Genomic DNA, 10,521 nt, shown 5'->3' on the forward strand with positions numbered 1-10,521 from the left:
TAAAAAAAACAAATAAAAATAAAAACAAAAAAATATTATATATCATTTAATTATTTTCACCTCTCTTGTCCTTTTATTTTTCTATTTTTTTATATACTAATATTTATTTTTATTTCTCCGTCTGTCTTTTTATGTCCCTCTCTGTTTTCAGTTATTTTTTGCTTGAGGACAAGCAAACTTTTAAGTTTGGTGTTGTCGCTTCACTTGTGGCTTTTCTGTTTATTTTAATGGCACCAAGGGAGGTAAATCATCTTCACGGAAGAGCACAACCTGAAAAATGAAACGGCCACTAAGATAACTGAGGTGGTTAAGTTCCTTTCATTCTATATTTCCTCCCGTTCTTATTATGTCATATTTCGGTTTTCTGCTGTTTTGTTTTTGTTATTGCATGATCAATTGTTATTTCAATTTCTAAGTTCTAGTCTAATTTACTATTTATTTTGCTATTTGATTTTTATTCTTAAAGGGTGTCTCGTGTATTGCTCACTGAGCTTGAAAACAAGAAGAAAAGAAAAGAAGTGATGTATTGTATGAGAAATTGAGTTTATATTAAAGAATAGTCTTATTTAATTAAATGTGGTGGTATTATTTGTGATTATGAATGAATGACATGAATAGTGCATATTTGAATTTGAATCAAAGGATGTTGATGTATAAGGAACAAGAATTTAGAGAACTATTATGACTTCTCTGAAATTAGTGAAAGCTTAATCCTTGAAGCAAAAGAAACAGCAAAAGAAAAATAAAAGCAAGGATCAAGGCTCTGAGAATCAATGACTAAGGAGGTCAGACATGATTAAAAGCTCAAAGAGTTGTTTCCTTAGTCACATGCTTGTGGTATTCTTGTGTCAAGTAATCCTTGAGACAGAATATTTAGAGTCAAGACCAAACGCATTTGGCAGAGTATGCCCAAGGCTTTGAGCACCACTGTCTGGGAGGAACTGAAAGAAAAATCAGAACTTAAAGAAAGTTCTCCAGTTAAGTGCTTGTGGTGTTTTTGTGTCAAGTGAAGCTTGAGACAAAACATTTAAAGTCACGGCTAGGCTCAAGGTGCAAAGCACCAAAGAAAAGAGAACTAAAGGAAATTTGCTGTGTTCAAGGATTAAACTGAAGTAGAAAGATCAGAGAATTCATAATATAATCCGGATTCTAATTCCGAATGACAGTGATAGTCCTCTGATTCAAAGGAGATTGAGATACCAGAACTGTTCAGAATTGCAGGAGATAAACCCCACTTTAAGGAGAGACATGAGCATAACTGAACTCCCACTTCTCATGCAAATTCACATCTTGATCATGTACTAGCTTCATACCAACAATCTCTGTGGGATCGACCCTTACTCACGTAAGGTATTACTTGGATGACCCAGTACACTTGCTGGTTAAGTTGAACGGAGTTGTGACCACACATAGTTGTAAACCATGGTATTGGCATCATGTTTTTGGCGCCATTGCCAGGGAAAGAAAAAGCAATGAATTTTACAAAATGCAATAACATATGAATCACAATTTCGTCCACCAACAACCAGAAAAGAGTATTTGGTGTTCAAAAGCATTAACAGTAAATTCAGAATATCAAAAAGCAAGCAGTAAACAAGTTGTGAATAATATATGGAGAAACAGTTAAGTCTTCAGAGTTATCTATTTTCCGAATTGATTTTTCTTACTAACTATTTTAATCATGCAAGATTTAATTCATGGCAAACTATATGTGACTAAACCCTAATTCCTTAGACGTTTTTAGTCTCCCCTAAAATTCATCAACCGCCAATTTCTCAGTCACTTAATTCCAATTAGAGGGTGAATTTCAATTCTAGTTTAAATGCCACAAAAATTCTAATTACCCAAATATAAGAGGATTATATGTCACGTATCCCGTTAAGTCCAAATAATTAGAATTTAGGAGAAATTGTTTTCAAGCTGTTGTTCAAGTAAAAAGCTTTTCCAAGTTATACAAGAACGCAATTAGAACAAGGGTCATACTTCCGTTCCACCCAAATTCATAAGATAAAGAACGAAAACAATTCTTGAAATATAAATCAGTACATGATTTAAAATAAAAAAATAATAGTATCAATCCATACAATAGACAGAGCTCCTAACCTTAACAGTAGAGGCTTAGTTGCTCATGGTTCAGAGAGAAAATAAGGATTTAGGTAAACTGTAAATTGCAGAATGAGGTCGAAAAGAAGAGAAAAGATTATTTTCCCTTTTATATCTAATCCTAATTTATGTAAAATATGTTTTCTAAAACTAAATAATATCTTTTCCTATTTTTAAATAAAATAAAGTTTAAATCAGAATTAATAGGAGATTGTGTGCTCGCTTCTTGGAGAGTTGGGGACCACTTGATTCCTTAATAATCCACGCCTAACTTGAGAAATCTCAAGTTAGGCATAGCCTTGGCCGAATTGATGGAGAAGAAGTATGAACTATTATATATCGTTAGAAAGCTCCAGAAGTTAGCTTTTCAACGCCACTAAAATAACATCAATTGGACCTCTGTAGCTTGAGTTATTCAGGTTTGAGTGCAGAGAGGTCAGGGTTGACAGCATCATTCGCCTTCTTCTCTTTTTCTGCGAAAACTCCATCAAATCCATCCAAATGCTACCTAAAATAAACAGAATTGCACATGAATCAAAGTAGCATCTATAGTGGCTAAAAGATAATTAATTCTTGATTAAACTAAACAAATTAAATGCAAATTCACTAGGAAAAGATAGGAAAGATGCTCACGCATCACGTACGCATGACACGCGAAGAAGACCATCGACTCGTACGCGTGACTGACGCGTACACGTGTGATGCGCCTCGTGCAGAAAACGCAGAAAAACACTGGGGGCGATTTCTGGGCTCCATTTTGGCTCAGTTTCAAGTCCGAAAACACATAATAGAGGCTACAGAGTGGGAGAATCATGTGTGATTGAGAACAAATCTCACTATTCACAATCTTAGGTTTTAGATGTATTTTTCTAGAGAGAGAGGAACCTCTCTCTAGGTTTTAGGATTTCTCTTAGTTTTAAGTTTATTTCTTCCCAATCCTAGGTTCAATGTTCCTTTAATTTAGTTTTCTTCTACTTTTATTTATTCTATTACTTTAGTTTATCTTCTTCTCTTGTTAATTTATTAATGCAAAGAGTATTTTTCTATTTAATTTCTTTATCCGTTGATTATTCTCACTTCTATTCCAATTAATTTGATTGCCATGTCTTCTTTCTACTCCCTTCACATGAATGCGAATTTGGCATCCATGTCAATGGAGTAGACTTCTCAACTTGACTTTGGAGTTAGATTAATATTTGGAGACCCTTGAGTTGGAAGACTCAAGAGTTAAATTGTAATTAGAAATTGTTGGCTGGCTCTCTAGTCACTAACGCTAATCCTTCCCAAGGGAGAGGATTAGGACTTGTGAAACAGAGTTAGCTCAACTACTTGACTTTCCTTCATTCGTTGAGGGTTAACTAAGTAGAAACAACAACCTATTACTATTAATCTTGGAAAATCCAACAAGGATAGAACTTCCGATTAATCTTCTCCTAGTCAAAGCTTTTTATTTTAATTATATAAACCGCTCGTTAATTTTTATTGTTTTTATTTATTATCATTTATTTTTTCATTCCTCAATTCCAAAATTTCTCAGAAAACTCACAACCAATAATAAGAACAATTTCCTGCAATTCCTTGAGAGACAACCCGAGATTTGAATACTTCGGTTATTACTTTTTAAGGGTTTTGTTACTTGTGACAAACAATCTTTTGTATGAAAAGATTCTTATTGGTTTAGAAGCTATACTTTCAACGAGAACTTATTTGTGAAATTCTAGACTACACAAAAGTCCGTTAATCACTCTCCGATGAACAACCACTGCCACAAAACCAAAACCCTAGTTCACGCACCCTATCGGTTTGAACAGGGGGAAAGAGAGAGGTAGAACCGCGGCTGACGGTGGAACCAATTTTGGTCGCCACAGAGGTAGGGCTTGCGCGAAGGTATGCAAGCTAGAATTGAGGGGGATAAAAGGAGAGAGAGGCGTGGCGGTGGTGGAGCTTGAGCTTGCTTTGTTCTGCGAATGAGAAAGAACGAGAGAGACAGGGGCTGTATTCTACTGGTCCAGTGTTTAAAGAAAAGGAGAAGAAGGAGAAGGTAGCTGCGGCGGTTAGAGTGGCCGGCGGTGGCGCTGTGGGTGAGGAAAGGAGAAAAAGAAGCTCGTCGGCGGTGGCGCTGTGGGGAATGCTAGGTTTGATTTGTGTGCTGTGAATGAATGGAGCTCGGGCATAAACTTAACCCCAGCAATCATAAACCTAAAATATTAACATTTCCGATGGAAAATTTTAAATTACAGACGGATTTTCTGTCTGTAATAATTTAAAAAAATGCAGCGTTTTGTTCATTTAATTACAGACAGATTTTTCGTCTGTAACCATTTTCCATGAAAAAAAACTTAATTTTTCCGACGGAATTATCGACAGATTCTCTTTTCGGTCTGTAATTTATGCTAATTCATTTTTTTTTGTTTTTCGACAAAAAATCTCTCTAAAATTCTGTCTGTATTTCCGTGGGATAAAATCCATCGAAAATATCCGTCTGTAATAACTAGTTTTCTAGTAGTGTAAACTATAAAATACAGTGCGATGATAATTCATTTTAATTTGCTTGTGATTTGATTAATTAAGTAATACATATTAATTAGAATTTTTTTGTCGATAAAATAATAATCTAAAAAGATATTGAATTATCTCTGTATTTTATCATTATCATTATATTATTCTACAACAAATTGTATTTTGACATTAAAGATATTGATGTGGTGTGTTTCAGTGATATGCATATTTCTCATTTTTCAACCTATTTTAGAAAATAATTTTTTTATAATTATATAAAACTTAGCATTCAATGAATAATTATGCTAATTTTCAATCATCTTAATTATAAATCATTCTAATTTTAATTATACTAATTATCAATCATACATAATAAACATTTATATGATATTTACGTTTATAACGTTGTTATGTATATGTGGATTAATAACACATATTGATTGATCATTTCCATAATTAATTTTGTACGATTAAAAATTATATGTAGTGTTTTATTATCATTCATGAGTCTAAATTTTAGTGCCAAAATATTTTGTTTAATTTTTTTATTTCTTTTAATTATATAATGGGTATTTTTATCCAACTTTTTTATCTTTCCCCCTAAGATTATATTTTACATAATTATTTACAATTTATTATATTTATTATATTCCATCTCAAACTGTTTTCATTTATTCGGATGCTAATTATATTTGAATCTGATAAGGTACACCAATTTAAATTAGATATATAATTTTTAATTTTTTTAATTTTAATTTTATTTTTTAGCATTCACATCTTTGGTTTTATCATCATATTTAAATATATTCAAATTATTAAATTAAAAATACTGCTAATATGATAGTATATTCTATCATTTTAATATACTTTTAAACTATCAATATATAAAAAATAATATTTTAATTTTTTTATTAAAAATAGAGAGACTTAAATCTGTAATCTCTTAGATGAATATGAAACGACTATGTCATTTCTTTATTAATAATACTAAATGTGTATAAAAAATACTTTAAATATGTATTTTACATAATACTTTACATATATTAACATATTACATAATATTAGTAATAAATAATATGGAAGAAACGTAGATATTAATGCATAATTATGAGAAATAATATTTATATATTATTAAGTTAGAATCCGTATATTAAATATTTTAAATCACCAAATGATAGGAATGTACGTGATTATATTATTAGGATAAAAAAATTATACATAAAACTGTACATAATTATTTATTCTTGAATTAGAAAATTAAATTATTATATTCTTATCATTAATTAATAATTTTTTATAAGTTTAAAAATATTATAATTAAATATATAGATTCTAACTGAAGAGTAAACACATTAATCTATTAAATAAAACTTTTAAAATAAATTTTGAGAATAAAATAATATTTCAAAATTTTTCTTTATTTAAAATCTATAGTTTGTCTTAGATAATTTGAAATTTTGTTTCTTAATATAATATATTGAGTATGACTCTATTTTAATGCTTTTTATTATTATATCATGAATTAATAATTTTTTTCTAATCTTAAAAGCACTATACTAATGAAAAAAATATGTATATATTAATATATGATTATGAGAAATAAAATATTTATATATTATTAAATTAAAATACGTGCATTAATGTTTTAGATCAATTAACCATAAAGACATATGTGATTATATTATTAGGAGGAAGATAATATTCTAATTATTACGAATTACACACCAAATAAAAATTGTACAAATTATACTACAATTATACATAATTATTTATTTTTAAATTAAAAAGTTAAATTATTATATTATTAATTAAGAAATTACTTTTTAATCTTTAAAGCATGATAACTAGATGCATAAACTCAGATTAATTAGTGGTAAATATGTTAATCTCTTAAATAATAGAATTTTAAATTAAATTTTGATAAAAAAATTATATTTTGTTAAAAATCTTGTGATTAATTTATTTTAGGCAGTTACTTTAACATTTTGTTTTTTGATGTATTGGGTATAATTTTATTTTGACGCTCTTTATTTTTCCTCTTTTTACGCATGGATGTTTTAGGAGTGTACAACTATTAGACAAAAAGAATATTTTAAATTATAATAAATCTTTTTAAGATTTATTTTATACAAAATTATAAATAGAATAACTTCTTATAATGACTACAATTAAGAGATATAGGATAACAATCATATTTAAATATAATACATATTAATTGTGTTGCTACAATTAATGAAGACGCTACAAGAAAATTGCCAAATATTATCGAATTTACCGACAAATTTACCAAAAAATAGATGCATAATTAAATATTAATTATGAGATAAATAATATCCTAATTTAATACCAAAACTATTCATTAGATTTATTATTGTAATGAATACATGGAAAAAAAATAAAATATCATTTATATTTTCACAAATTATATGACACTTTTAAACTATTAATATCCAATAATTAAACCTCTTAAAATAAAAATAATTAGAACATAATCAATTTGTATGTACAAATTATAAAATCCAGTTAAATAATAAATAAATTAAAAACTGTGAAAAGGATGATAAAAATATTTACTATACAAATTAAAATACTTATCTTAAAGGTTTTTGTCTAAAATTGGGTCAAACGAACCAAAATTACAAATGGGTCTATGTTGGGTCCAAGTCCAAGCACTTAACCCCCTCCACACTTAACATTCAGCATCTAAATCCTCATTTCAGAGAGTGAGCAGCTGAAAGAATAGAGAAGAGAGGTGAGAAAACAAACTCTTATGCACTATTCATCATCACTTTCATTTGCTCATAACTTTCAAACTGTAGTTCCGATTAACGAACCGTTTGTGGTCACGCATCGCTCTCCTAATCCTCTTCGATTTTATCTAATTATTGTGTGAGTAAATCCAAAATCCTTACTCCATTTTTGAATTCTGCACTGTTTTTCATTTTTAGGATAAATGGTATTAAAATCTTGTAATCTTGATTCTTTAAGGGTATTCTAGCATGGATTTCAAGTGGGTTCTATTTCAAATTTGAGTGGATTAAGGTAAGGAAGCTTTTCTCCTTCGGATTTTTTTAATTTTATGAACCCTAGGTTGAGAAAATTATAAAAATTTATTGTGAATAGCTTAATTATTGAGTTGATTGTTTGAGGTTGATGCCTCATTAATTGGTAGAAGCTTGGATTGATTATGGAGCTTTTGATTGAAGGAGAATTGATCAAGTTTGGGTCTATTCCATTTGGTGAGGGAGGACTCAAGGGTTTGGAAACACCGTCTAACATGTATGGATTTCGATTTTGAGTAGGCATTATGTAAAGTTGTATGAAAACATAGGTTAATTGTCCCTAGGATAGGATTGAATGATATTAGTTGTTGGTGTGATTAGTTGAATGGATATATGTATGTGCATGTATGATTCAATTGATGTGGCATGATTTCATATATTGGTGATTGTTGAGAAAATTGGGCGGGAGGCCGTGATAGGGTAAGAAATTCTCTATTTGGTAAGTTGAGTTAAGTGGAGGTGTGGCTATATGATAATTGTTGAAATAATGATGATTGATTTAATTTGATTGTAAATTATGGATGTATGAATATGTATGCCAAAGATTTAATTGGTTGATTAGGTGTTAAAATAGTTAGGAATTGAAGTGAATGTGGAGAAAGGTTAGAAATGGTGTTTGAATGGTTTTGAATTGAATTGAATAGAGGAGTTGGTGAAATTGGTAAATTTGTAAAAATTGGTAAAAATGAGTTTTTGACCGATTTCGACGGGCCATAATTTGGCGTTCGGAGTTTGAAATTTGATGAAATTTATCTTAAATTAAAGATAATGATGAGAGCTTTAAAATGGTTTAAGAATAGAGAAAAATGGCTAATTATAGAAAAAGTTATTGATATATGAAAATGGGGTAAAAAGGAATTATAAAGAGTTGCAAAATTTTTGGCAAAACTGAATCTTGCGCGTACACATGGGTCATGCGTACGTATGAATGTGAAACAAAATTGAAATTGCACTTACGCACAAGGCGTGCGTACACATGATGCACAAACAGAATTGAAATTGTGCATACGCACGAGTCATGCGTACGCACGACTGCCTTATTTTTCAAAAAATGCTGATTTTAACTGTTTTAGCTAATCCAACTAGCTTTTTAACTTCTGAAACCCTTGTTTAATATCCGAGAACAAGATTTAGGCTCTAGAATGAATGTGAGTTGTAACATCCCAAGTTTTTGGATAATTAAATTTATTATATTTATTGAAGATTTTATTTTAAGAAAATTATTTTATTAAAAGTAATTAAGTAAAGTTTTATGATATTTTGAATTAAAAAAATAGTTAAGAGTTATATGTAACTTTTTATATAATAATTGGAGTTTAAATTAATTAGAATTTTTATATAATCTTTATCATAATTAATATTTTGAGTTTAAACGATATTTTATAAAATGTGATTAATATGTTCATTTTATAATTTAAATTAGAAATAATGAAGTAAACTTAGCAATATGTTGATAAATAATGTTCTTAAATATTTTTAATGAAGTATATTTGGTTTTAAAATTACTCTACCCTCCAATTTTATCTAAAATATCTATTCATATTTATCCTTATTCCTTTATAAAAACCCTAATCTTATCCTAATTCCCAAATTGAAAACCCTAATCCTAAATTCCTAATCAGAAACCCTAATTTCCCTTTTTCCAAACCCAGCAGCATACACACATAGAGAAAGAAATGCAGAGAGAGGAAGGGTAAACAGAGAAGAGGAGAGTGAAGAGAGGATAGCGCGGTACCGTCGCCATTGCTGTCGCCGAGAGAGGAGAGTGATGTAGAGAAAGGAGATGGATCCTCATCATCCCCGCGTTCTGCCACCACAAATTTGACGTCGTCGCTGCTTCGAATGGAGCCGTCGCCATCACCGTTATAGCCGCCATCGCTGGAGAGAACCAGAGGGTGAGAAAGCTCGCGGGAACGAAGGAAGACATTGTCACTACGCGAAGCCATCGCCGCCATCATCGCGTCTGGGTGCCGCCGCACCTTGCCTCCGTCACTGCTGTCAACGTCGGTTTGCCGTCGCTGTGGTGAGGAGCGCGGATGAGAGTCCGTGGAGCAGAGAGGGAGTTTGCGAAGAGAGAGAAGGACCGCGCACTGCTGTACTCCTTGCCGTCAAAACTCGTCAACTCTGCCGCTCATGTCTGCTACCGTCGCTACCGTTCTAGCTACCGAGAATCGCCACTCTCCTGGTAAGCATTTTCGTTTCCAAAACCTCTTGAAAATAGTATTTTGTTCTGAGTTGTTAAAGGTTTGGAGATGTGGGTAACATAGGGTCACTTTCTGGGTCTTGCATGTCGAGTTTAGTGGCTGTTGCATGCAACATCAGGATGTTGCGTCGTCATTGGAGCTGCCGCTACTCCGTTTTCTATGTTATTCGTAAGTTTGGGTCGAGTATCGGTGCTTGCATGTTGTGATTGAGGTAGGGAATTTTATTTTGAAATTAACTGTTTTAAACTACGAATGCCATGAAAGTCTAGTGGGTATTTTGATGAGCGGATAATTTATACGCTTTTTGGCATTGTTTTTAGTATGTTTTTAGTATGATCTAGTTAGTTTTTAGTATATTTTTATTAGTTTTTAGTTAAAATTCACTTTTCTGGACTTTACTATGAGTTTGTGTGTTTTTTTGTGATTTCAGGTATTTTCTGACTGAAATTGAGGGTTCTGAGCAAAAATCTGATTCAGAGACTGAAAAGGACTGCAGATGCTGTTGGATTCTGACCTCCCTGCACTCGAAGTGGATTTTCTGGAGCTACAGAAGCCCAATTGGCACGCTCTCAACGGCATTGGAAAGTAGACATCCTGGGATTTCCAGCAATGTATAATAGTCCATACTTTGCCCGAGATTTGATGGCCCAAAC

The sequence above is a fragment of the Arachis duranensis genome, chromosome 7, assembly GCF_000817695.3.
Source record: "Arachis duranensis cultivar V14167 chromosome 7, aradu.V14167.gnm2.J7QH, whole genome shotgun sequence".
Taxonomy (NCBI): domain Eukaryota; kingdom Viridiplantae; phylum Streptophyta; class Magnoliopsida; order Fabales; family Fabaceae; genus Arachis; species Arachis duranensis.